The sequence below is a fragment of the Phalacrocorax aristotelis genome, unplaced genomic scaffold, assembly GCF_949628215.1.
Source record: "Phalacrocorax aristotelis unplaced genomic scaffold, bGulAri2.1 scaffold_91, whole genome shotgun sequence".
In the NCBI taxonomy this organism is placed as follows: domain Eukaryota; kingdom Metazoa; phylum Chordata; class Aves; order Suliformes; family Phalacrocoracidae; genus Phalacrocorax; species Phalacrocorax aristotelis.
In genome coordinates, this window is record NW_027441321.1 from 179,029 (window position 1) to 206,163 (window position 27,135).

At 44.1% G+C, this 27,135-nt stretch overlaps 1 long non-coding RNA gene across 1 annotated transcript; it reads left to right on the top strand.

Moving 5' to 3' along the window:
- Positions 1–20,730: 20,730 nt before the first annotated feature.
- On the top strand, positions 20,731–21,422 carry LOC142051352 (uncharacterized). The gene is made up of 3 exons (XR_012658432.1): positions 20,731–20,840; positions 21,080–21,224; positions 21,319–21,422. It is a non-coding gene; the product is annotated as an uncharacterized LOC142051352 (long non-coding RNA).
- Positions 21,423–27,135: the final 5,713 nt, after the last annotated feature.

The window sequence follows — 27,135 nt, forward strand, 5'->3', positions numbered from 1 at the left end:
CTGACAGTAGCAATGCTGGCATTTTTGCTTCCATGGGCAAAGGCTATGCATCCATGGCCTTCCACATATCCAGTGTGGAATATAGACAGCCCTAGCACAGCAATAACTGCTCCATTATTTGCAGAGCCCAAAGGAAGAAGCTGAGAGTCAAAGCAACTTCTGAAGCCCAGGCACTGAAGATGGATCATAAGCAGCTTCTGCTTGCCTTTTATCAGCAAGCACTAACCTTCTATGAAGAGTATCTTGCCAAAGGAGAAGCTGATGGTGGGTGGGTGCGTGTTTTTTTTGTTTGGTTGGTTTTTTGTGGGGAGGTGGTTTTGCATGGTTTGTTGCTTTTTTGTTGCCGGTGGGGGCTGTGGTTTGTTGGTTGTGGTGGGTGCTTGGGGTTTGTTTCAGTGTTGTTTTTTTTTTTAAGAGACAAAATGAGTCTGCAAGTATGTTGAAGAGGAGGTAGATTTCACAGGGAAAGCCACTTCCCCAATATGGGGGGAGAAGAATCATTTTAAGACCATCAGTGTGCAACCGTTCTGGAGACCTAGAATAGGAATTTGGTTGGAAGGAAGATTAAAATTATCCTCTCAAAGGGCAAGTTCCCCATTATGAGACATTCCTATAACCACAGAGAATTCACATTACAGGTTATACCTATGTGCCATGTATCAGAATCTGTGGTTTAGATTGAAGTAATGCATAACTGTTCCTGAAACCAAAAGAACTGGCATCAACGGTTAAAAAAAACCCCACAAACAACCACAATTCAATCACTATTGGAGAAAACAGGCCATGAACATTGACTGTCTGAATGCATAGGCTTCTACCAAATTTTTTAAGTGTTTGCTGAAAAGAATGGTAAAGCCTTTTGTAAAAAGTTAAATGGTTACACCAGTAAAAAGGCTCTTTCACTTAATTTTCATACAGAGTTCATTGTAATCCATAAGGAACAAAGTTCACCATCATACCAAAGAAATATCCATGTATTTAGAGCAATGACACAGACCAAGGGAGCTGAAATTCTTTAAGCACTAGATGAATACTTTAAACCACACTCTTCATGAAAAAAGGCATCAGTTCTCAAACCAAAAGAATAGATTTTTTGCTAAATTCCACACTAGCACTAAGGCTTTTCTTTAAACTATTGTTTTCATAGATTATGATTAAATCATGCTTTGTGCCAGGTAAATAAGAGACTAGTCCCTATGAGGTTCTCACCATGAAACATCCTAGATGTGCTCCATTTGCATATATTCTTAACAGAAACAGAAGCAGGCAAAGAAGGATTTGGGGAGAAGTAAACTTATGAAATTAAGTAATGCAAAAGCAAAACTAAGTAACTGAAGCAACTTCAGTTAAGTAAATAAGTGAAACAACTTCTTGAGATCCTGCTGCTCAGGTATTTAAAAACCACTCTGCAAAATATATTTATTTAATCTCAAGAGAAGTGTTGGGGAACTAAACCAGCCTCCAATGCTAAGCTAAAGGAACTTCAATGAGTAAACAATGCTTTATGAACATGTCAGGCAAACTGTCTGAGGAGAAGTATTTCACCTCCAGGAATTTTAGTTTTGCTCTTCTGGAACATCTTTGTAGAAAACTTATTCTTCTGCAGCTCCACATCTGCAGTTGTTATTATCTATCCTCAGGAAGCCCTTGCATTCTGCTAAGAACACACATATTTTAGAGTCCCAATTCCAATCTCTCACAATTGCTTGCTCAGCCTGAAATGGCTGATTGCTGCCTCTTATTATTGCCTTTATGTCTGTAGAACCAATATTGCTCAGAGCTAGCTTCTTGGGGGGGGGGGGGGGGGGGGGGGCGGTGTCTGCATGTGTGAGCTGTAGAATTATTTTTCCTAAATCCCTGTTAATTACATCAATGCTTTTTCATTAAAGAGAACAGACTGATAAGAAGGGACTGAGACCAGAAGACAACGTAGCTCCACAGTTAACCAGGGACATGATGATTATCGGTAATAATTAATAAAAACAAAATAAGACGGATGGACTTTTTTGTGCTGAAGCGACTGTAAAGAACCTGGAAGCTACAAACTAAAAATATGCCTTAATTTTAAACTGAGTACATTGTGTGTGGAAGTTACTGGATGAGAATTGGGCAGAGTCAATTTCCAAAGTTCAAGAGCACTTTAAAAAATGTGCATTCAGTCTTAATGAGATTCAAACAAATTTAAGGTTAACCTATACTACCTTTCAGGTTCCACTTTGCATGCTAGTCTTGTCTTAGGCTAAAATACAGCTCCCAAATTAGTATTTTTTGAATATAAATAGCTATAGATATATATACACACAAACATGCATTACCCAGATTTAAATTTACTTATCTTAAATTACTGGAAAACAAAATTAAATAAAACCTACCAAACCCCAACCATCCATAGTGCTGAAGGGGAGGCTGAGAAGATTAGCCTCTGAAATATTCGGTCTGGAGCCCAGTTCACCACCAGGGGAATACTAAAGCAAACAGAAAACAGACCAAAGGTCCTCAGAGCTGCATCCTCCGCTGTAGTAAACAGGCTGTGCTAAATTACTCCATTCATGGAGCTGGTCTGTATTGCGGCACGTTGCTATCTGTTACCAAACCACTGCACAGAACTTCAGTAGGGTGTAACGGACAATAGGCAACAAACAAGAAAAGAATTTAAGAGCTCTTATGAAGAATCTTATATGAGCTAGTTCTTCTCTCACTTTTAAAACCAGTTCACCCATCGTTAGCAAGAGATCTCTCAAATGACAAGAGTCATAGCCAAAACCTTGCCAGGCACTAACTAGCTATGTCTTTGATTGCACTGTTTACAAATCCGTAAGAGCATTTCTTCCATCTGTTCTGCAGTTTCCATCTATACGCTGAATTTACAAAATGAAATAAACTGCCTAAAAATTTGTCTTCCAGCATGTTGGCTATTGTGGACAACAGTCTAAACTTTGGACAAAAATATTCAAGTGAGGTGGAGAGTTTGTGTGGGGGGAAAAAGAAAAGGCTCTTGAGAAAAACTGATAGGGTTCTCGGGGGAAAATTTTAAAGAAATACGTATCAATTACTACCCAGGCATTGACTGTCTCTCCAACATAACATACAAGTCGTTAGCAGAGCCATTTTGTTTCAAACACCAATGTAAAAAACTAGCCAAGTTTTCAAAAGCAAAGTGGAAATTCCGCACATTATCTCCGACAATTCTGTGGTAAAATGATAAGCAGTTTCTGAAACTAGAGCAAAGAAGTTCCCTGTTACTCTAGGCAGGACACTGCAAAATTGATCTGAGGAGGCCCAGATCCTCCTCTGGAGGAGCTCTGAATTCTCTCTGCTCCACATGGGTGATGCTTCTTGCCATGCTCAACATCCCCCAGGTGTGAGCAGACGTTGCAATGATAGCCACCAGGAAAAACTTTCATAGCTAAAGCCTGAGTTACATGTGAAGAGGTTAGATTTCGTCTCAACAAATGCCTACCACAGAACTACAACTCTCTTTTTCTGATGTAAAAAGGTGATATCGATCAAGTTGCTTTAGAAAAAAGCTAACATTGGTACTGAAACAAATTGCATTCCTCACAACAAATAACATTTAATGTTTGCTCACTGGGTGGCTAGTTACGTGTTGCCCTGTTCATTTAGCCAAGCACTCACAATGGCACCAGATTGAAATTATTTTCATGGCAAGCCTTCTACTAAAACCCTTTTTTGTGTTGTGTATGTGCTTCTCTAGTTGTTTGAAAGCTATGTAAAGGAGCCATATATTTCATTTCTGTTATAATAAACTACTACTTTTGCTGTTATTATTATTGCTCAAGCGTGCCACTTGTTCCCACAGTTATATCTAAAACACCAGCAACTTTCTCATGCGTTACTACTGTTACTACTAAGCAAGGGTCTAACACTTCAAAGGGCTCAGTCGCTGAGCAAATACTCCAGACATTGCTGGAATTAAATAACATGGCACTTATGAATATAGCGCATGTTTCCTTCTTCATTTACAAGGCACAGTGAGCCAGAAAAGTAGCACCCGAATATGATTCGAAAGAAATGCTTTCTGACAGCCTGCTCTGCAGTGAGTAGTGAACATTGAGTCACCACCACCATTTTTTTTTTTTCATTTTTAATTTCAGCTTGTTTTGCTTGCAATTTTTATAAGAACTGCTTTTGTAGAAGCGTAAAAGGTCTCTGTGGTACCTTGGGTCATGAATCCATTTGCTAAAATAATGTTTTTGAAATCCTTTCTGTTCATCATCCAAATCCATTTTTGAAGTTTTGTCTTTTAAAGAGCCAGTTCTTGTAAGCAGGTCAGCTAGTGAGCTGTGATTTCAATAGCCATACTGAAAATTGACAGCTATATAGATTCATTAACCATATGGTACTGACAGGGAATCTCTGCATCACAATGATTTAGGCCCAATTTATTTTTTTTTTTAAAAAAAGCTCAGTTTAACTTGCACTTCACCATCTGTACGTCTAGCTAAATGCAAACATGCTCACAGTGTGAGCAAAAAAATCCCAAACGGTGTTAAATAAATACGCGAGTCATCCCATGGAATAAGACCAAAAAAAGCAATGGCCAAGGCTCACAACACCGAGATGTGCATACCCGGAGGGGAAAATATTACTTAAAACAGCATCAATAGGAATTATGCAGTTCAGTTAATTGGCATCAGAATTAACAGCATAAACAAGGTACAAAAAATATCTAATCTGGTGGGAATTCAGGAATGGTTGGTGGGACTTCTTACTTTACATGTACTACTTTCTGTCTCCAGCAAATACTGGGCAAATTAGCTTCTCTTGATTCTGGTGAACAACCAGCAGCAGGAAGGGCACGAATACTAACATTTTAGAAGCTCAGTTCCTTGAGCACTTTTAGAGAGAACCTCTTTTTTAGATATCTTACTGACCACTTTTTTCATGTCTAATATTGAAAGCTTTTGAAAAACAGGAACGGGTTTGGTTCTATACAGGACAGAGTTGCTCAGAAATGGACCACTGCTGGCCTCAGTGACCCAGTGGCACACACTCCTCTTACTGGCTGATCTGGCAGCTGGCTGTAAAGAAATCGAATCTTTTTTGTCATGGCTGGGGGGTGGTGATGGTGGTGTTGCTGGTGTTCTGTCTCAGCTCTATAATCCATAAGGGAACAGAGACTTTAAGGTGTATCATATTACTGGTTTGATAGGACTTGCATGCTAGAGAAGAGTTGCTCAAGTAACCTGCTCCTTTTATAACCTCTTGCTAGAAGGAGCAAGAGGGAACAGGGAAGGGTGTAGAGGAGGACTGGAGCAGCCCCGTAGCTGGTGTGTGCCGCCAGCATCACCCTCATACAGCCATCTTGCCAGCAAAACGCAGGAGGAACAGAGCAGCTTATGGCCACTGCACAAAGCAGCTGCAGCGCAGAAAGGGGAATTTAACTGCGAGGCTGTGAGGCACAGCAAGTGTGGTAGCCAAAGCCACACGTGCATCACGCGGAGATGTCAAGCTCTCTGAAAGACCCTGAGATAGAAACAGGAAGAGCTTAGCAACTGTTGACCTGGTATTTCTTAAAAACAGAAGCAGCTGAAGGCTTCCTCTTTATTTGCTTCTAGTCCAGTCGCTGGGCAGAGAGGCCAGGCCTTGCAGCAGGGCATACCTGCTGGAGAGAAGCTGCTAAAACCGCTTCTTTGTTGCTGCTCCCACCAGTCTGTCACGATCCACTGTTGGGCTGAACAATTTGGCAGAGGTTAAATCCCCTTGCTTTCCAACCGACCTCAGGTAGTTCTGGGAGGTTGGGGGCAGCTGGGCTTAACTTCTGACTGACTCCAATGTGTTATCGTGACCAGTCTCCTTTTACATTCTCGGGAACAGAATTAAGACTCAAAACGGAATCAAAGTGCCAAGTCACTTCATTTGGCCAAAGAGAAATACACGAGAGAAAAGCAGAGAAAGAGAGAAAAAAAGAGAGAAAAAGCGAGCACGAGAGCGCTGCAATAGCTACCACCACGGACCTGGGGCGGTCCGTCCCTCCGCGCGGTCCGTCCCTCCGCGCGGTCCGTCCCTCCGCGCGGTCCGTCCCTCCGCGCGGTCCGTCCCTCCGCGCGGTCCGTCCCTCCGCGCGGTCCGCCCGATGTATCTCCAAATCCAGCAGCAGAGGGACATCCCAGAACACTCCTCATGGTCGCCGCTGGTTTCCCCTTTTTACAGCGTTGCCCTGTTGCACAGTCAGTGACTGGTTTCCCTCTCCCGCCTCCCGCCCGGCGGTGCCGCGCATGCCCAGTACCGCCACCAGAGGGGGCTGGAAAGTTCTAGAGGGTCCGGGCCGCGCTCAGCCGGCGCTGGGCCCGGCGCACGCGCGGAGGGCGCGCGCTCCAGAGGCCGCGGGACGCGCGCGCTGCTGCGGGGCGGGGCTCGCCGGGCAGGGCTCGCCGGGCGGCTGCGGGGGCCTGCCCGTCCCGCTCGGTTGCCGCGGTGATTGAGCTGTGGTGGTGAAACTTGTCCTGCCGGCCCTCTCGGGACAGGTTTCTAGTCCCTTACAGAGTCTTTCGCAAACACGTGTGAAAGTCCCGCATCTGGCACAGATCGCGCCTGTCCCGTCCCTGCAGGGGCCGCCTCGGTGCGTCCGGAGGGTCAGCGCTGCCCAGCTGGAACTCACCGATAAGCCCCACCAGAGAGATCAAGCCACCGCGCCATCCTTTGATACAAAAATCGAAGTGGGATCATACGTTTACGTCCCACCGTGGTAAATCGTGTTGCTAATTGGTACGTTATTTCATGTGGATTATGGGTCCGGGTTTGATGTCCTTCCATGGATTATGTAAATCAGCATATACACACACAAATGGCAACATTAACCGTAGTGGCATTAAAACATTTGCATTTGAAGCAATAAAAGAATTGCTGTTCCACAAGATACTAAAAATCAAAAGTATTCCATACTACAGAAGTAAAGTGTCCTTTTAGTCATCACCTATTGACAAGCAGTTTTTTACTGCTCAGAAATGTTCTATCTTTACAAGATTTTGATTCCAATCATGGAAAAATATTTTCAGATTCTAGAAATTCATGACTTAGAATTGTTCAGGGCCAGAATTTTATTTTGTCACGTCCTGCAAAATACACTACAGATTCTCTTTACTCTTGAAATCCTTTGTGAATTAGTGCTGCTCAGCTAGTTTTAGTTAGATGAGAAAGAAGTGTTTTACTCTGGCAGCACAGAACGGAAAAATGGCAAGAATCAAAATGGTTATTTCCCTGACAATTAGAATAACTGCATTTGTTTTCTCCACTTTACCTTTTAATATGTAATAGACGTCCTTGAGCTAAATGATAGATGCTATTCCCCCTATACAGGATTATCCAAGGGCACGTTAGTAATATTGATTAATAAACAGGGACAAATGTTAGTGGCTAACTCATATAAGCAGACCCAGTAAGGAAAATTAGTTTATTGAATGTTTCACTGAAGCTTGTAAGGAATCGATAGCAAATACTTATTTAGGAACTCAGTGTTCTAGTCATCTTTAGGGATTGCTTGGGCTATAAATAACATGAAGACTGCAATATCTTTGGGGCAGTAATTTCATTACATATTTGTTATACTTGAGGCTGCTGTATAAAGACTCCACCTAGATAAGATCTGTGGGTACTACAAAACAGATGAATACATGAAAATGAAAACATTAGAAACAAGCTACTACTATCTAAGTAGTTAATTGAAAATAATTTGTTTACTTAGTATAAAACGTGAGCTTCAGATTTTTTTTCTCATGGCATATCTGTAACATCTATTAATGTAACGTCTTATTTATAATTAAGGAACTTACTTCCTTTCAAGTTTTTCCCGTACAGACTGTGGTCCCGTCTTCTTTTCATCAAACACATGTAAGTTCTATTAATTCTAACGGGAGTTTAGCCTGTACATCAAGGCAAGACAAAACCCTTTCATGTTGAATGTTTAATTACAGTTCTTTAAAGATTTTCACGTGTGCTATAATGTGCTAATTATTTTCATACCTAACAACCACAAAACTTGGAGGGGACTAATAGAAGTTGTCGTTCCGATTAGAAAGCAGAAACCCTTAGTCTGTGCACGGAAGTTTACAAAAAGCCCAGATTCATCTAGCTTCAAAATCAGGACACAGGGGCAATATAATCATAATTAATTTTTAGAGAGCTTTTTGCATTTCATCAGTGCAACACTCATTGGTTCTCCAAACCATCAGTTATGTCTTATTTCCATGTAATAAACAAGCTGTGTTCGGGGCTTTATGGTTTCAGCCTATGTCAATGACTTGCAAACACTATATTTTGTGGTGGGCACCTTTAATTTTTTATTTTTTTCTTGTGGAATGTTGTATCCTAGGAAGTGTCACACACCAGAGTTCTTAGCAGTGGGGTGTGCACGCTCACTGACTGTTGCGGCAACCAATGATAAAAATAAAATGGCAGCAAAAGTATGTAGGACTGAATGACATCTGGAGGGTATGTGAAGAGGGACAGCTCGGTGGTTCGGTAGAGGCTGAGCTGAGCTTCCCGTGTTGTTTCTGTGAAGCTGGAATGGCTGCCACTAAGCATGCGGAAATCAGAGAAACAATTCATCTGACTTACAGGCTACCTTCTGCTATTGCCTCATTTTTGGGCTGCAAGAAGGGTACAGGGTATTTGAGGCTTTCTGGGGTCCAGGATCTTCTCCGTGCTGCTTTCATCGAAAGGGCATTAAAGGGTCTCCAAGCACTCAGATGTACATCTGCTACGTGATCTGTGTCCAGATGTCCCCAAACCATGTTAGAAGAGGTGTTGTAGAGTATGTGTTGGTAGACTGGCTCTACATAGTCCTCTATGTAGAAGAGAGACCTGGATGGTCTTTCGCAGTACATTACAAATTACGATGCACTTCGCGTAATTCGTGGGAAGCACTGCTATTTGGATAGCATTGTAGGCCAAAACACTCTGGCCGAACAGTTGCTAGGCTCGGAATTGAGACAAAGGTGACCTGCTAACAAAAGATCTGATACCTGCACCCACTCAGTGACAACATGAACTAGACCGAGGCATTTTGAAAACTGCCATGTGCTGGAGGAAGTGCAAAGTGAGGATTAACTCACTTTGCAGATATGCAACTTCATCACACAGGCTTGATAAAGCCTTTTACTGGATGAAACTAATTCCTTCTGCATAAATCCTAGAAGCCTTTCAGCAGTGGCTGATAGAGGTAGGAGAGCAGGGCAGAAAAGATGGCTCTGTCCTAACAGCATGGAAGGCTGCAGGAAACAACACAAGAATTAGGACTGCCCTATGGCTACACATCAGATCTGATCAAATCTCATCCAACTGTAGCTTTGCTCATTGTTGTAGGTGGTAATGTACCAGGTTCGGAAGCTAAGGATTATAAAATCACACAGTAGGTGACTGCGTCCCTCTATTTTCACTTGGAAGGGCCATGATAAAACGGAATAACCATTTACTCTCACTGTGTGGGTTCCCTTGCCCACCTCCCTCACAAAGCAAGGGGTAAGCAGTCAAAAGGACCTCCTCCTCGGTCAGCAGGCTCAGCCAACGAGCAGCCCCAGCACTACCTAATCAAACATTTGAGCACCATGGTCTCAGAATCTGTACAGACTGTGAAGGGCATTTGTTATGTTTGTGAAATTGTTTGTACCTACAGCTGGCAATTTTTAGCTGTGGATTTGCTCTAGAGAACTTGTCCCTCAGAGTGAAGTCACAGGAAATTTGCACGTTGACATCGGCAGGAACAGCACTGGTTCTAAAGCGGGAATAGTAAGGATTATATATATTATTGTTATTTGACCAAGTGTTGTTAGACTGAATTCCCATGTGTCTGTCCCAATGGGAAGCCTTTTCCCCTCACCTGTAGTACCTCATCTCTTCCCCAGTTGAGGCTCCAATTATTTATTTTCAGCCTTTTGGAATCTGTAGCTAATCTAAAAGCAAATATATCCTTTAATTTTGTTTCTGTGTGAGAGCAAATCTGGGAAGCTAAATGTTGACCAGATTTTTAACTGCCAAAACTCATAACATTTTAAAACATCGACATAAGGGAAAGGAATAGGAAACCATCAGGACATACCCCTTAACCATGCTGGAAAGCGTTTGGGTTGCAGAAAACAGATCCAAACTCCTCTCCTCACAGTGAATGGGCCTTATCTCTTCACGCAGGAAGGCTAGATACAAGGGACTTCGGAAGACTGCAAGATCTGTGATAGCATGAAAGAAATTGCTAAAGGGATGCTCGAGCTGATTAGAATTACTAAAATATCTTTTCATATCTAGACAGTAGTTACTCTGTAACTGCTGCATCCACAAAACCATTTGCAAAACAAGGCCTTGTAGTCCACGAATTAAATGAGGCCCTGTGCTATGTTTTGATAAAATCTCTGGGCAGTCTGAACTCTGCTACACAGACAGTTTGGCCAGCCTTCACCATCTGACGCCATCTCACAGTCCCTAGACCTCCACCTCTATATGGGACCACTGCCATCTCATCCTCTGGAAGACAAGTAGAAAGCAAAACACTCTTCTTTCACCACCATGCCTGCCATTTCCACTAGCAAGGACAGTCCCTTCTTTTGAAGTTTGATTTACAGGTGCTATAAAGCCATTGTGCTGACTGCATGTCAGTCTCCAAGGAAACTAGTAGCATATATATTCCAGAAGCATCCCTAGATGAAAAGAAGTGTTATTAAAAGTGTTCTCAGCATAACCCCTGCTATGAGAAGGAGCAGAGTTCAAGGTCTTCTGTTGAATGGTTGAAGGATGCTGTGTTCAAATAGAATGCTCTTAAGGAAATAATAGCAGGTCAAGCTGGGGATCTGGCTGTTGTACAGTCTCCAGTTCTGAAAGAGTCAGAAATTGAAAAATAATCTATGTGAAGCTTTAGAAAGATTTGCTATTCTTTTATAATTCAGCCTAATTTTAGGTTGGAATCTCCTCTGTATACTTAAGTATTAGCACTTTCTGTAATACATTGCCTTTTTGCGGCTATTACGCTTCTCAGCCCAACCTGTATCAGCTTGCACATCTCTACTTTGAAGTTGATGCTCAACTAGGTTTTTATATCACTCTTTTAAAGGACTGAACAGAAGCACAAGGTAGCCAGGCTGCAGTCCTCCCTGCCCCCCGGTGCCAAGCAGCTGGGTGCCCCACAGCTGGGATGGGTGCTCTGCGCAGTTGCTGGGAAAGACATCCCATGAGAACGTGCGCTTCCATGATCGTTAAAAACTGTCTGTGGCATTTTCAGAATGTGTGCGCTGAGAGCAACATCTTACTTGAATTTTAAATAATGAAATAAATTCCCTTTCTCCTCTAAATTCCCTGGTAAGTTCCCATCTGAATAATATATGCTTTCCTTTTTTGTCTTAAACCTGTAAGGATATTATTTATTCAATCCTAGTGGAAGCTTTATCCAGGAGGAGCCGAACCAACCCTATTCTAAAGTTTAAGTTACTAAAGCACTGGGGGAACATGTGAAATCAAAGGTATTACATAATATACGAGATTCTCATTATGTTGCTGTAGTTCTGACTGCCAGAAACATAGCTGCTCAATATTGAAACTCATTTTCTCTTTTATGGCACAGTTCAGTATAACCAAACACAAATAAATGGAACAAAAGACTAAATCAAACAAAGCAAATAAAAAGAGCAAGAGAGCACTGCCAATAATGTGCAGTTTCGTTCCCAGCTTGGATCCAAGTGGACCATGATCATTCCAAGCATTTTCACAAAACAGTTTAATTTCACTTTATGAGGGAGTTTCAGTTTCATAACGCTCTCTGCCTGAGTGTGTATCTGAACAGACACTTACAGCTACAAGAAAACATTTGAAGACTCAAGATGGAAGATTTAGGCGTTCGCAAAGCTCAAATCTGATCCTCAGTAAAGAAATGGAACTGGCTGGGAGAAGAAAAGGGATAAAGACATTTTACAGGGGAAGAACAATTGAAGTAACTAAAATGATATTGCTTGCAATTCTTGTTTTATTTCTCTGTTTAAATCAGAAAAGCAGCATGTGATGGAGTTAAGTTCTCATTTGTCCCTGTTGTACTGCTTATCTTCACCTTTCCTACCTATGCATCCTTAGGATGCCCATAAACAACAACTGCAGTCATTGTAATGGACAGAGAAAACGAAGCGTAAAATTGGAATATAACATCATAGCCGATCTGTTATTTCCTACAGCAGTTCTATCAAATCCAGAAATGAAACGACTGTAAGCTTGGCAGCAAGTAACAGAAGAAGAGTTATACCTGTGTCGTGGTTCAGCCCCAGTCGGCAACTAAACACCACGCAGCCACTCGCTCACTCCCCCCACCCCTGTGGGACGGGGGAGAGAATCGGAAGAGCAAAAGCAAAAGGAAAAAAACTTGTGGGTTGAGATAAGAACAGTTTAATAATTAAAATAAAATAATAATGATAATAATAAGAGGAAAAAAACCCAGAAACACAAATGACACAACCACTCGCCACCCGCCAACTGACGCTGCTGGTCCCCGAGCCATGATTGCCCCTTCCCTCCCCCGGCCAGATCCTCCCAGTTAACCTACTGGGCATGACGTTACATGATATGGAATGTCCCTCTGGCCAGTTTGAATCTGCTCTCTTAGCTGTGCCCCCTCCCCTCCTGGCTGCTTGTGCTCCCAGCAGAGCCTGGGAAGCTGGAAAAGCCCTTGACTAGTACAAGCACTGCCCAGCAACAACCAAAACATCGGTGTGTTATCAGCATTGTTTTAATACTAAGTCCAAAGCACAGCACTGCACCAGCTTCAGGGAAGAACATTAACTGTCTCCCAGCTAAAACCAGCAAAATATTCGTTTGCCAAATACCAATCGTACATACACCCTAACCTGGCTTATATTTTCTCCTCAGAACTGGCAGTAGGATGAAATAGTATTGACAAGACAGCCTTGCTAGTACTTGCTTCTAAATCGCCTACCTTGTGGGACATCAACTGCAGCTATCATTGCATTACTCTTTCATTATGAAATAGGATTTAACGCAGCATTGTGCAACATGAGAATGTTTTCAAATCCTTATCCTACCCTTCTGCATTTCTTATTGAATTTGCCCTGCATTTCCCCTATCAGTAGACCTTTGTTATTTGATGCTAAAACGTTTTAGGTAAACACAGATATATTTCCCTACTAATTTCCACATCCCATGTGAAAACCAGATTAAATTTACAACACTCTACCAAATGTTAACATTTCATGTGACAGGATATGCCCAAAAGCATGTATACAAAGCGGACAGCAGAAACACTCTGCCAGAGACATAATAGCAGAAAGAAAATGGAAACCCTTTTTAGCATGATTTGCAGTATCTTTTCTCCTTTCCTTAAAAAAAAAATTGCAACAGAAGAGACAGCTGATGAGAGTTTGATGTTCAGATACATAACAGCATCAATGTATAGCATTTTCCTTGACAGAAACCACAAGTCTATTTTAGCACAGAAAACACAGAGAGTACCCCACGTGCTTGCTTAGAATCATGCCCTGGTGGGGAAAGCACAGGAGATCGGGTGTTTGTAAGGGCCTACCTAGCAGAACAGCAAATACTTTCATAGAATTTGCATGTTCCTCCTCTATCCAAAAGGTGATCAAGCCATCAAATGTCAAAGGAATAAAAGAGCAATATGCAAATTTACCAAACTCAAAATCTCAGGTCTCTAGTGAGGGAGACAAACAGGGAGCAGAAGGCAATTTTCACCATCTGGAAAGGATTTAGATTTAGGTCAATATCAGAAAAACTCCTTGTAACAGGATGAAGAAATAAAGTGGTATTATTAGCTGTAGGCTCGGTATAAGGCACTTGCCAAAGCAAACAATACAAGCAATCTACAGAACCCAACAATAGTTAATTTTCAAAGAAACCACAAATAGGTTATATCAAATTATCCCTTTTAAGATTAACATTTTAAAATGCTTGATGGTTTTATGTGGAGAAGCGCATGAGATGAGTGTTTCAGACTGTAGTGACAAAAATATAATGAGAACAGATTTCGTTTTCTATCGTGTTAGAAAACAGCCTGTGCAAAACAATACTAGGGGGATAATTCCTGTTCCTCCAGGCATCTGACCGTGCCGTATCTACCCACCAGCCTGCCTTTCAAGTGCAAGAGAACATCTTGTTTGCATTCAAATCTGAAAGACCTGAGAAGAACCCAAACCGCTTTGTAGGTGAGTTAACTTATACTTAAACCATTTAGTTAATAAGTTCAGCCCTTCTCCATGCACTTGGCAGTTAAAGGAAAATAAACATCTGTTGCAGTTCTGTTGCTAGTTCAAACAGCAAAGCATTAGTGCTTGACCAGATATTGGCACAGCACTGATGCTGAAAATCTAACAAGAGACGCTTTGATCGGATAACTTAAGCAAATGCTTAACAACACTCATTAAGCTGCCAGTAAAGCAGGATATAACAACAAAATAGATTGGGTAATGTATCTTGATTAATCATACAATTTAAATTTTTTCATTGTTGAATTGAAATGAAGGAATGAAACAGACTTCACAGCTACACCAGTAATTGTGCACAGCAGTCATAAAGCAGGGATTATAAGGTTACGGATAATTTGAGAATAATGTGAAATTACTTCAGGAGTTAGGCTAGGCTGTTTTTTTCTGGTTTGGATCAGGCTACTTAGAGAACCGTCATACTGGATCCTGAGAATGGAGACATGCATGTTACTAATATAAAATTCATTCTCAACTCACTAGAATAGAGGACAACATTCATATGTTACCTGAACATTGAATATTTGTCTTCCTTTTTATCTTAATTGTGCAATATATCAAACAATAGGTCTAATACTTAAACAAAAGGGAAATAAAACAATTAATCCTAGGAAAAGTCATGTGTTTGGTATGAATATCTGCTGGGCTCTACCAAGATGCTTGGTTTTACTGACACTTCCCACCACAGTTCCTCAAAACTGACACATTAATTATTTAGGTTAAGAGTATCACCAGTTCAAATATATTTATTTTCCTTATTTTGTGTCTGTTTACATAAGTTACACATCCTGACCAAACCAATTTGCTCAGTAAGTGATAACACTGGCTTCCAGAAAACAGATGTTAACATGCAGACTATCTTTCATTTAGTCCCAAGATTTTCAAAGGTTGGAAGAATGATCATAGGATCTGATTAATTTTTGAAATTAGCTGTTTATTCTCAAAGAAATCACAATTAAAATTATACCTTTGCCTGCTGCAAGTATTACTAAATGGAGTTCCTCCTCTCCAACTTGGTGAAAGGCAGACTAAGTGCACTGGGCAGCCCGTACAACTCAAGAACATGATTCCTGCCACACCAAGTCAAGTCTCATGGATTTAAGCAGGACCAGAAGTGCTCTTCCACTGGGAAATACACTCTCAGAAAACATTACTCCTTTCTCCTCCTTCTGGACCCATCAAGCCCGCGTATGAAATAGCCTGTCTATTTCAGCACAAAATCATTCAATCTGAACAGAACAACTTCTGAGGACCAAATAAACATGTTACACAAATGAAGATCAAACCAAATCCGCTGCTGCATTTCCTTTTGCTTCCAAGCATTAACCTTCGCTCTTTCCAATTCAGCCTAAAACATCTTCCTTGGTGAGGCAAAAATGTCTGATCCTGCCAACTTCACTATGCCAAGTCAGTTGAAGACAAACGGCTTTTCATTTTTTTCCCCATGAAAAAATATTTCCCCTGTGATCAGCAAAGTTAGGAAACACTAGACTGTAAGTAGTGGCACAATGTTCCCCACAGCTCAGAAAATACACCACATCCCACACTTGTGCTGTAATCACTTGTCCATACCGGCAGGTATGACAGATCTGATTTCCATAGCTGAGCAAAGGAAAGGAAGGCTGATATCATCAGCATATCATTTCCATTTGTCAACAGAAACAGGGCTGTGATTCACATCTTTGCATTGGGAAACCAATGTTACTAACCATTTCAGAAGCTGAGATACTATTCATGAATACCTGAAAAGTAGATTTCCCATAGGATTTTTTTCCCTCCTGTCTGCATTTCAGTAACTTGAAATGGGCTCCTTATGTGTATATTTTTTTACCTCTGTTGGGATTTCTTTTAAGCAAACATTTTAAAACATTTTGTTCATCTGTTGAAACCTACTATTTCCTGACAGAAAACACCATATGACAAAATACAACTCCTATTTGAGAAGGCACATTAGTGAAATGTGCAGTGTTACCATATTTTTGATGTAACATTGAAGCACAATGTTAAGATCTTTCAGATTAACACAAGCTTTAATTGAAATTAGAAAAGGAGGAACCTAAGCACGTATAATGCGTTAGGATTCAAAAAGGTTGCTTCTAGATCACCACTTATAAGTCATCTAAGGTAGACACATCCCAACATCTAATTGTATTTCTATTTCAGTATTTTTTATAAAATTATTTCCACTTCATGTTTACTACTTATTTATCTTTGCTCTTATTGCTTAAACATATTTTACCGCTCCCTTGTCACCTACAAGAGAAGGACAGGAGAATAAAAGCTGTCACTACAAAAACTTCCGTGACCTCTCGATTTACAAACATCCACATCCTCAGTTTTACACTTCATTGATGTTCCAGGTGGTGTGAACAGGCGCTTCTGATGGGTGCACAGCTATTGCACGGTTAGCTTTATTCCCTGACCTACACGTTTGCAACCGTGGCCCAACAAACTTCTAACACAGCCTAAGTACAAAAGAGCTTTTGTTCCCAGATCACAAGTACCAGTCATGACAAAAGGAGTCAGCTCTAATCCTGTCCAAGGAATCAGAGCGTTATGACAAATTTTCTGTACGGACCTGCAGCACCTTGCCCACTTGTGCAGAAAGTTGAAATTTTGCTTTTCTCTCCTTAGAACAAAATAAAATGGAGTGGTGGTTGACATCCATGTGACACCTGGGAGACTGGGGTTAACCCGGGACGTAGGAGAGCTCCAAGGGTATCAGTGGGGCGTGGGCAGGGTGCTCGTTGGGACTCGGGGGAATGGCAAAAGTCACAGCGCACGGGTCTCCCACGCACCGGGTGGGCACCTCAGCTCCTCCCAATGGGCTGGCTACGCTTCTTTCCCCTCTGTGGACTTTACTACGCTGCCAGACATTTAAGAGTTAAGCGATGCAATAAATCTTCATGCCAGTGGTGCGCTTCCCTAGTTACACAAAGCTCCAAAAATCTATCCAGAAATTAAATAAATTCAGCTAGAAATATACTAAACTTTGGATGACGTGATTTATCCATTTTATCAGTATCAAAACCCCATAGGCTGCGTTTTGTTTAATGGCAAGGTATTTAACGTTGGTTTGCATTTGCACTCTGTTATTAAGTCTAACTGAATAATTAGATATATTTTTTGCAAATAAAGAAACTGAGGCAAAGGGTTTACCCATCCAAGATACACATAAGGACTGTGAATGGGTTATTAACACAACTCTTACATACCAACGTGTTGTCATTCCTGCAGATTTTCACCTCACAAAGCATACTCCTGTATAAGAAATGTATTTGAGATACCATCCATGTGACTATTTCCTCTCCAGCAACAAATATAACATACCCTTTCTGCATCATGCATGATGCATTTTATTCAAATTAGCACATCATCATCATCATGCAAATTGGATCAATCTGAGCCATCCATCTGTCACTAAAATTTAGGGGTATATTCTCAACATCATGTGTAAGGAGTTACGCATGCAAATTCCTGCACATCAAAATGATTCAATACCCAGAAGAATATTACGATACTAAGAATTATAGCCAACGTGGCACTCCTGTGTACATAATGTTCCACGCTTCCCAGGCATTTTGCTCGATGCCTGAGAAGTAGGAAAGAAGACACTGAACAGAGAAGCCAAATAAATGAAAAAATCACAAACGGGTTTTTTTTTCAGCATCGAACTGTAACTGCCATTCCCATACCCAAAACTTGCTAAATCAGGTAATTAATACAAAGGGTAATAATATTTGTAATAGCAGGTACAAAAACATCTGTTTTAGGCAATCAAGTTCTTGCTGTAGGCTGGTCTCTTAAAACATGCAAAAATTACCTCTGGCAACCGCCAAGCACAAGAACTCCTTTAATAATTCATAATGATCTAATGATCATTTCATCTGACTCAGAAATTTCTTTCAAGTCTACTCCAAGTCATGATCGTGCCTTTGTATGTTTGTTACTTTCTTGGACTTGTGAGCATTTTGTTTGGTTTCGTTTTGTTTCATTTCGTTTTGTTTTGGCTGGAGGAAATCTGTGACACTGAGAGGGTGGAATTAGTGTTTTCCTCTGTCCAAATCCTTGCTACATTTTGTTCCTGAGGAAAATGGGATTCTGACTGCCTGACGGTCGATGGGATGGTTTCCCAGTTGGGAGACCAAGTTGAGGAGATGTGGCGGAGAGAGGAAGGAGGAACTGGGAAATACCCACCTCCTAGTTTACGTGTGAGTGTTGTGTTCGCTGAAGACAACAACAACCACCACAAACCCCAGCCCCAGCCCAGCCCTCCCCAAAGCCAATGATTTCTCAAAGGGAGGAGTTTTTAAAAACCTTTTCCCTTTTCATTCCAGGCACTGTTGGAGCTCTATTTGCTAGAAGGCGTTGAAGAAATCTACAAACATGCAATTGTATCCCTCTGAGTTATTTCTATTACACCTTCAGTATATGCGCATCGGTGTTCTGAAATGTCTGTCACCTACGTGTTCCATACGTTTTCTAATTTATGCTTCAAACAGAGTGCAAGGGAAAACATGTAGTTTAGAATGAAGGCACAGAAGGAAGCTTTGATTATTTGTTTGTACTGTAGATTGTTTAGGAATTTTTAAAATGTTTTGTTGCAAAGCCTTTTCTGATATGAGAGAACAGGTTTACTAAGCAATGTTAAAGGTAGAAAGCTCCCTTAGATTTTCTCAAAATGTAAACTGTTTTTCATTTTTGAAGCACCCATACCTGTAGCAAACAGCTGCTTCCTAGAGCGATGCACTAAAACGTGCTGCTTCAGAGCAAAAGGATTGCTAACAGTGGTTTACCAGTACTTGATTTTGCTGAAATCATCCATTTTCCAGGACAGCTAAGAGGGCTTGCATTTGTTCTCTTAAAAGTGCAGGCACACAGAATAATAAACAGAGAGAAGAGAAAAGTAATTGGACAGAAACTTACTTTTTAAGCTGCCGAAATACCCTGTGCTACTTTGGTTGTTTGTTGCCTGACCCGAGAGGGGAGCCTAGAGAGCAAGGGTTTGAAAAGCTCTTGCACCTCGGAGCTCTCTGATTAGCATACATCCCCCAAAACCAGCTGTCAGAAAGAGAAGGGGACACTGCTGATGAGTGATCCACATACTGGTTTAAATCCAGTTTTAATCAGTCAGATCTAAGCTGTGTTGTAAGGATGGCCTAATTTCAATTGTTTTGTATTCACTGGAAAGGAGAGGAAAAACCAGCTGTAGAACTTGTTTGCTTTAATAATCAAGCATTGGCTGTTCACGTGTTTTGAATGTCCAGCTGGTGGCTCCACTGACTAAAGAGGGAGCCTGAGTTTCCAACAGAACTATTTAAATAGCGAAAGGTAACCTTTCTGAATGCCTTAGAGAAATCAAAGAGTCTGTCTTTCTGGTTATTTATTCAGAATGCAATTTTGTTGTTAGGATCTGACTATCTTCAGGTTGCAACAGCATAAAATGGCAAGACTAGTACATGAGTATTTTCTGCGTCCTACCACTATTATATTCTTATTTCACTTTATTATTTATTAATATTATATTAATAAGAGTAATATTATTATTTCATGTGATAAATTGTTGGTCTTGCAAATTTATTAGCCTTAATTAGATACCTGATATCAGACAATTTACTTGCTGCTAGACGTCATACATTCCTTTCCAAATAAAACAGAAACTTCAGTCGACTCCTTCACAGCTGCCTTTGCCATCCCTTGGAGTCTTGTTAAGTTTATTCAAGGTTTTTGGCTTCTAGATCACAAGGACTATGAAGTAAGTATGTTCCAGTTTAGTTAGGCATACATTGCAGTACAACGCTATGATCTATAAAATGACTTCAAAAAATCGGTGCTTAGCTAACAACAGGTGATAAAACATGGGAAGCTTCTTTTGTAATCCTGCTTCAGCAGCACCTTCAGCAATACGTGATGATCTGCAATTTGGTTTTAATTACGTTGACAGGAAATGGATTAAGACAATGAAGAAGTCAACATTAATAATGCTTGACACGTGAATTGCCAAAGCCATCTGTTCAGGTTGTTTTCAGCAGAGCAGTCGAGCACTTTCTCAAAAGCAGTGGTTTGGGTACTTTAAATATTAAACTACCATCCTGGCAGCAAGATTTGAGACAGAAGACCACAAAAGTGACTTTTCAATCTAATTCATGTTCCTTCTGATGCTAAAGGTTGTTTGTTGCCTGTCACGATGTCAATATAACCTGTTTGCCTGGGAGAATAACTTGTATTTATAAAAGGTGATGTTTGCATATGGAGATTTGGTGATCCTAGAAAAGTGAGAATCACTCTTTTCAAAAGATTCCCTTTGTTCTGTACGGCTCACTGAATTTTTTTTCCTGCAGATACTTCAGAATTTATATTTACCTGTCCTGTATCAAGTCCTTCATTAGTCATCATCTAAGTTTATTTAACAGACATTCACCCTTACTGAAGACACTTTTGAATAGTTTTGTGTGTGTGTCTATATATTTTAATAAACCTGATCTCTACCTTCTGCAGAACTCCCTGGCCCTGCGCGTTGAACCAGCTGCAATCAAACCTGTGTCGTGGCAACACGTGAGAATTCTTCAGTCCCTCATGTGCCAAGGAGAGCATAGGCGAGCCCTCAGATACACACAGGTTATGAAGCTATCATTCTCAAGCTGTAGCGAAGTGCAGCTTTTCCTCACTGTGCTGTTGTCCAATAGGTAAAGAAATATATGCCACCGTTTTGGCATCCAAATACTGTGAGAGGTGGAGAACAAACACTAGAAATCACAATCCCCTAAATTTCCTTTAAACTTTGAATACAACATTTGTGGGGCATCTTTTTGGTGATACTATTAATATGCCTTTATGTCTCAAAAAATGAATTACAGGTGCATGGTGGAGGCTTGAGGTCTGCTGCAGGAACACACCACTAAGTTAAAGGTGGAAGAGCTATTAAAAGACATGTATGACATCTGTCAGGGGATGGGACTAGTGGAAGACTTCCTGAAGCTGCCTTTCACAGATGCCAAACAAGTAAGTGTGGGCAAGAAAAAAATCTTATTCCCCTCTTTGCCAAGAGAAGAAGCAGTATCATCATATATGTTTTAAAATGTGTTATTTCTCATAGAAGTGTTTGGAGAAATTTTTACAGAATCATGAAATTCTTTTAGTCCAGCATCTGCAGCGTGCCAACTGTATGGCAGCACTACAGCTGAACCAGGCAATGAACGTTCATCTCATGCTAAGTGTAAAAGTTCTGCCAAGTGTGCCAGTTTCTCTCAGGGGTTACTAACCGGTTTTACCAGTACTCAATAAGAATCCTGCTTTCTTTATCACACCATTCTTTGAAACACTTGGAATAAGCCTCTATACCTTACATTACAGCTGAAACTAAAAGCTGACAAAAGACGTCACTACTCCAAAGCTACCCTTTGAAGTTGGAAATTCAATGTTACAGGCTGTTGTTGACTCCACTTCAATTTGTTTGTTTGTGTCTGAGGATTAAATAAGTATCTTTGCTGTCAGCTACTCTTGCCATTCAGTTATCCACAGACCTACATTATGTAGGGTTTGGATTATTGGATGTTGTTTGGGTCACTGTGGAATGAAGAGTGTGTTGTATGTCATCTCTTGTATCTCGCACGCAGCTCTGGGTGCCAACCCACAGGCAAAATTTGCATCATGGGTTGTTCTTTTTATTATTTCCTGAAGTTATAGCGCGAGGTCTGCAATTCCACAGCTTTCATTCTACCACTTTTAGGACAGAAATTCCTACCTAACTTCTGTATCTCAAAATAGGCAGGTCAAATTTTGCGTTATGTGAACTTCTGTTGTGGTTCTGTGATACATTTGCTGTTTTCCGGAACCAGATTTTTCCAGGGAAGCAAACTTATAGGGTGATTTTGGAAGGTTAGGGCCTGCATTTGAAAGCTTTAATCCAGGGTGAAGGTGTGTGTAGGTAGCTTTCTCTTCCTCATTTTAATACGCACTTCCTTTTGTCCAACGTAACCCGCCGTTGCCCTGGAGATTCAGTCACCTGGGGCAGTGGCGTTTCAGGAAAAACAAGGGCAAGGCTGCTGTTTTGTCAGCCACGTGAAACTTGTGGGTGCTGACAAGTGTGTCCGAATGAGGTTCTGCAGAGTGCGGGAATGGTTTTAACTTAAAATTGTAGGTTCTGTTATTATTCTAGTCTTGCTTCCACTTGGCTAAAAATTCCGGGTAAAGCTGGTGTGCGCTAATGGGCAGAACCTGCTGCTGTTCTGTGCAGTGGGTGTATTTTGCTGCACCTGTAGAGGAAACGTATTCACTAACTTGAAATAGCACCGAGAGATCCGTGCAATGAACTTGAAATTAGTTAACTTCTTGCCTAGATTCTTACCTAGATTCTTCAAGAATCTAGGTGACAGAGAGTTCTGTCACCTTGGGGTCCAGGTGCTTGAGTCACTGAGGACAGGGCAGAGCTCCCCTCCTGGCCTTCCCTGCACCGGGGTGGTAGGGCAGGGGGCAGAGCATGGGCTGGGTACAGCTATGCCTTGCCCCTTGCTCCTGAGAAACGCTTCAGGGGCAGAGGAACAGGTCAGGGCCATTTGGGGCATTCCTGAGCAGCAGCCTTCAAGTAATTCATTTGTCCCACCTGCTCCTCCTGGCCAGGGAAGGGGATAGGTAGGTCTGGCATACTCTGGAGGGGATGCCTGGGGTCTCTGCAGATAGGTGGGTATCAGCTCTGCTCTCTTTCCTTCTCTTGCAGCCCTTCAGCTCTTGGAGAAAGACGCCGAACCCTCAGTCTCGTCCCTGGCAGCTCAGACCGTGCTGATCCTGAGATCTCCAAGGGAGCAGCCAACATCGGGATGGACCCTGTGGGCGCTGTGCTGATGGCTCTGCACAGCCAGGCAGCGGTGAAACTCTCTTCAAGAAAATTGATGTCTTTGCCTCAAGCTGGAACCACAAGCCCAAGGCCATGGTGTCCTTCACAGGGGAACCACCGTGAGCATGCTGAGCAGACAGCATTCCTCTGGGCCTCTACCACTATGTGCGGGACAGCTCGCCCCTCGGCACACCCTGGCCCCATTATCGGTTTAGCATGTCACCCCTCTGTTAGGCTTTCCCTCAAAAGAAGGCCTGTTTGTTCACCTCCCATGGAAGTCTTCTCTCTCTGGGCAGGCAGAGGGCAAAAGGGAAAAGGCAGAGCCTGAAAGAACAGGGATTGCCCTGAGAGCTGCCGGATGGCCAGGCTTTCCAGCAGCCCATGGCAGCACAGCACACACTGAGCCAGGGTGTCCTTGCAAGAAAGGCCCGGCTGCCCTGCTGGGCTGCAAAGCCTGGAGGTTTCATCCTGGTGTGCAGACGTGGCCACCTCTGACATGCTCTGGCTGGTGTTGCTGAGCACGACGTCATGCGGTATGGAATATCCCTTTGGTCAGCTGGGGTCAGCTGTCCCAGCTGGGTCCCCTGCCAGCTTCTGGGGCACCCACAGCCTCCTCCCTGGCACAGCACCGTGAGGAGCAGAAAAGGCCTCGACACCGTGTCAGCGCTGCTCAGCGATAACTGAAACATCCCTGCGTTATCAACGCTGTTTTCAGCACAAATCCAAAGCACAGTCCCAGACCAGCTACGATCAAGGAAATCCACTCTGTCACAGCCCAGAGCAGCACACCCGGCCAGCTGCTGGGATGGGGACTACCGCTGCCCGCATGCCACTGGCGGTGGAGGACTACACCCCCCCGGCAAGCCCCAGGGCAGGGAGTACAGCTCCCAGCACGCTGTGGAGTACGGCCCCACCAGCCGGAGGCCAGCCGGCCCTGCTGCTGGCCCAGGAGGCATCAGCCGATGCGATGCGGGGGCTGGCCCTGCACCTCCTCACCCTCCTGCCACCCATCCTGCCTGGGGCAGGAGCGCCCAGGGCAGCACCACCGATGACTTCAGAAAAATATATTCCAACAAGCTGGAGAACGGTGACAGAGGTTTGTCAAGTTGTCAGTTGTTTGCTTTTTAAAGGGAGGAGCTGGAAGTAACTGGAAGATGCTCCGATCTAGCAAGTCCGTCCAAACTCCCCACCAGATGTGGAGGAAGAGGCCAAGATGGCCGGTGCCCAAGAGAAGAGGCTTCCTCCTGCTGAGGCAGCCCGGGAGGCGTAATGAGTTTTATCTGTTCTCAGGCACAAGCGACTTCCAGACAAAAGGCTTCAAGGACCTTGAATCTGACGATTGAATAGCCAACATAGCTAAATTGCCTCCATCCTGGCTATGTCTGACTGGGGCCATGGATGCCTCCGGAAGGCTTCTGCCCCTGCGCTGGGGCATCAGACGTGGTGAGGCACAGCAGCGGCTTGGCATCTCACCCAGCCTTTCGTTCTGCTTGCAGCCCAGCTAGTCCCTACCCAGCCCTGCTGGCGCATCAATGTTCGGGACCAAGGGAAAGAGCTTTCCTGGCCAGGACAAAGGGAGAGGTGGGTGCAGAGGTGCTTTGTAGGGCAGTGCTGGGAGCTGCAAAGGAGGAATGAGTGTGCCTGACGCCCCCTGCCCATCAGGAGACCCTGCTGCTCCTCAGGGGTGGCAGTGCCCAAGGAGAGGCCGCTGGCTGCCTGCTGCCGGCCCTGGGAGGCCCTGGGACACACAGAAAGGCATGGGGAGCTCCCTGGGTGCCATGAGATGGCACCACAATCCTGCATGGTAAAAAGGAAATGGTATATTTCAATGTGGGCAAAGTCAGGTCTCCACAGACTCAGGGCTTTTCAGGAAAAAGTAGCCTGCAGGGGATTGACTTACTGACCCAACCTCCTTTAGCACTGTTAAGCCTGCCTGGGCTCTGGAAACATCACTGCCACCACCTGCATGGAGTCCCCGTGGAGGCTGGGCAAGGTGCGGGTGCCCAAGAGCAGCAGCTCGGGCTTCCCTCCCTCCTATGCGTAACCTGCTTTCTGGCCCCTATAGCATGCGTTATGCCAGCTCAGGTGTGTGGAGAGGAGCTTTTGGAGGTGTCCCCATCTCACCTCAGCTTCACCCCTCCTTTCTAACCAGGAGGTGTTGAATAAATGGCTCGGGAGCCCAGGCACAGCTTTGGCACAGTCAGCCTATGCACCTGGAAGGCTGCCCCCCATAACTTCCCTCTCCCCCGGCACGGGTCCTGCCTGGGGTTTCAGTGTCCCCACGGCACACGGTGGTGCCTGCACAGCTCTGGCCTGGGCACCCCACAGTGCCCGGGCTGTGCGAGCCTCCAGATGCTTCCCCCTTCAGGTCTGCTCCCCTGGGTGCCCAGCGCTACTCTTCCTCCTCCTCCCTCCTCTCTCCCCAGCGATAATCCCCTCCCCAGCAGGGATGTGCAGCCCTCTTTCCTGCACTGGCCTTTCCCTGCCCCACCAACACTCACCCACTGCCCAGTGCAGCTTTCACAGCCGCCAAGAAGAGACCCACAGTGTCAGACGCAGTGGTTTGCAGATGGAGCTTTATGGAACAGAAGGAAGCACTGGTGTTAGCGGCCTGGCTAGCCGGCACTGGTGGTTGTCATGCTGGAGGAGGCTCTTGCTGGACCCCTCTCTCGGGATATTCTGTGCCCGAGAAGCTCTCCTGGGACTATGCCAACGTGGACTGCATCGGCTTCCCCAGAGCTGCGGAGTGGAATACAAAGCTCTGTAGTCTTGTATGCACAGATTGGGGCAGAGCAACACTACAAGGCTAGACAGGATACGTGTGGTGGGATCTGCTGCTGCCCGGAGAGAGCAGCCCCCATGGTCCCTGTAATGCAATCCCAGCCTGCTGCTCTCCACGCCACGAGGGCTGCCAGGAAGACACCCTCTTTGCCCAGGGGTTGCGGGGAGTCGAAGGGAGGGAGGGAGGGTGCTGCCGGGCAGGGGCAAACACGGGGCATGTTTGGAGATCCTTAGCTGGGGGCATCCTCCTGGGGAAAGGCTCCTACCGCAGCAAGGACAAAGCCTCACATCTCGACCTGCCTCTCCCCTCTCCCAGTCACCCCCACGGTCCCATTCAACCCCACAGACTGCTCAGGGCCAGCTGTGCTTGGGGCTGCAGAGAGGCACCTGGCATCGAGGACTGACCCGTGCCATTCCCATGGCATGAGATAGGAGAGGACGCTGTCCATGTCCAGCCCCGTCGCACCGGGACTTCCTTCCCCCGCCCACAGCTGGGTCACCAGCCTGGCCCAGCTGGCCCGGGTCTGCCCCGAACCTGGCTCACACTCACCTTTTCAGAGCTGAGGACTCCCAAAGGCAAAGCCTCCACTTGTGCTCTGGGCTCTCCTCAGGATCCACGGAGGGCTCTTCTCTGCCCTCTCCCCACCACTCTGCAGTGCCACAAATGCAGGAGGCCTGCACAGAGAGAGAGGGGTGAGCACAGGAGATGTTGCTGGGCAGCAGGGAAGGCGCCTCGAGCTGTGACGGCCCCACACAAGGACAGTCAGCCCCCACACTCCTCGGGTTTGGGGACCGTCCCACCTTGGCTCCCTGGCAGGAAAGCAATGCTTGTTTCCTAATTGTTTTTCCCTGCCTGTGGTACCTGGGCCTCCACTGGTCTCACTCTTCTTGCCAAGGCTTCTTGGGTGCCACTTTTGGCCCTTGCCTTCTGCTGGTACTTCTTGCGCAAGGAGTCCCAGAGCTTGCATCCTTCGTCCTCCATGCACACGCGGGACTGTGCCTGCAGGACCACGGCAATGCCATAGCAGGCAGGGCTGGTGCAATTTTAGCTCTCCCCCTCCCTCCTGCCCCTTCTTCTCAGCATCTCCACCAGCCCCAGTTCCCTCACAGCCCTCTCAGGCCTGACTGCAGAGCCTTTTTGCAATGACCCCTGAGACAAGTGACCATGGGACTGAAAGCGACCCAGATGCCTGCTATCCCAAAGAAGCCTGGCAGTGCCATCGTCATCAGAAACACCGCCAATCAAGCCTTGGGGTGTTTCTGGAGATGACACAAGTGAAGGCTGCCTTCTAAGTGGAC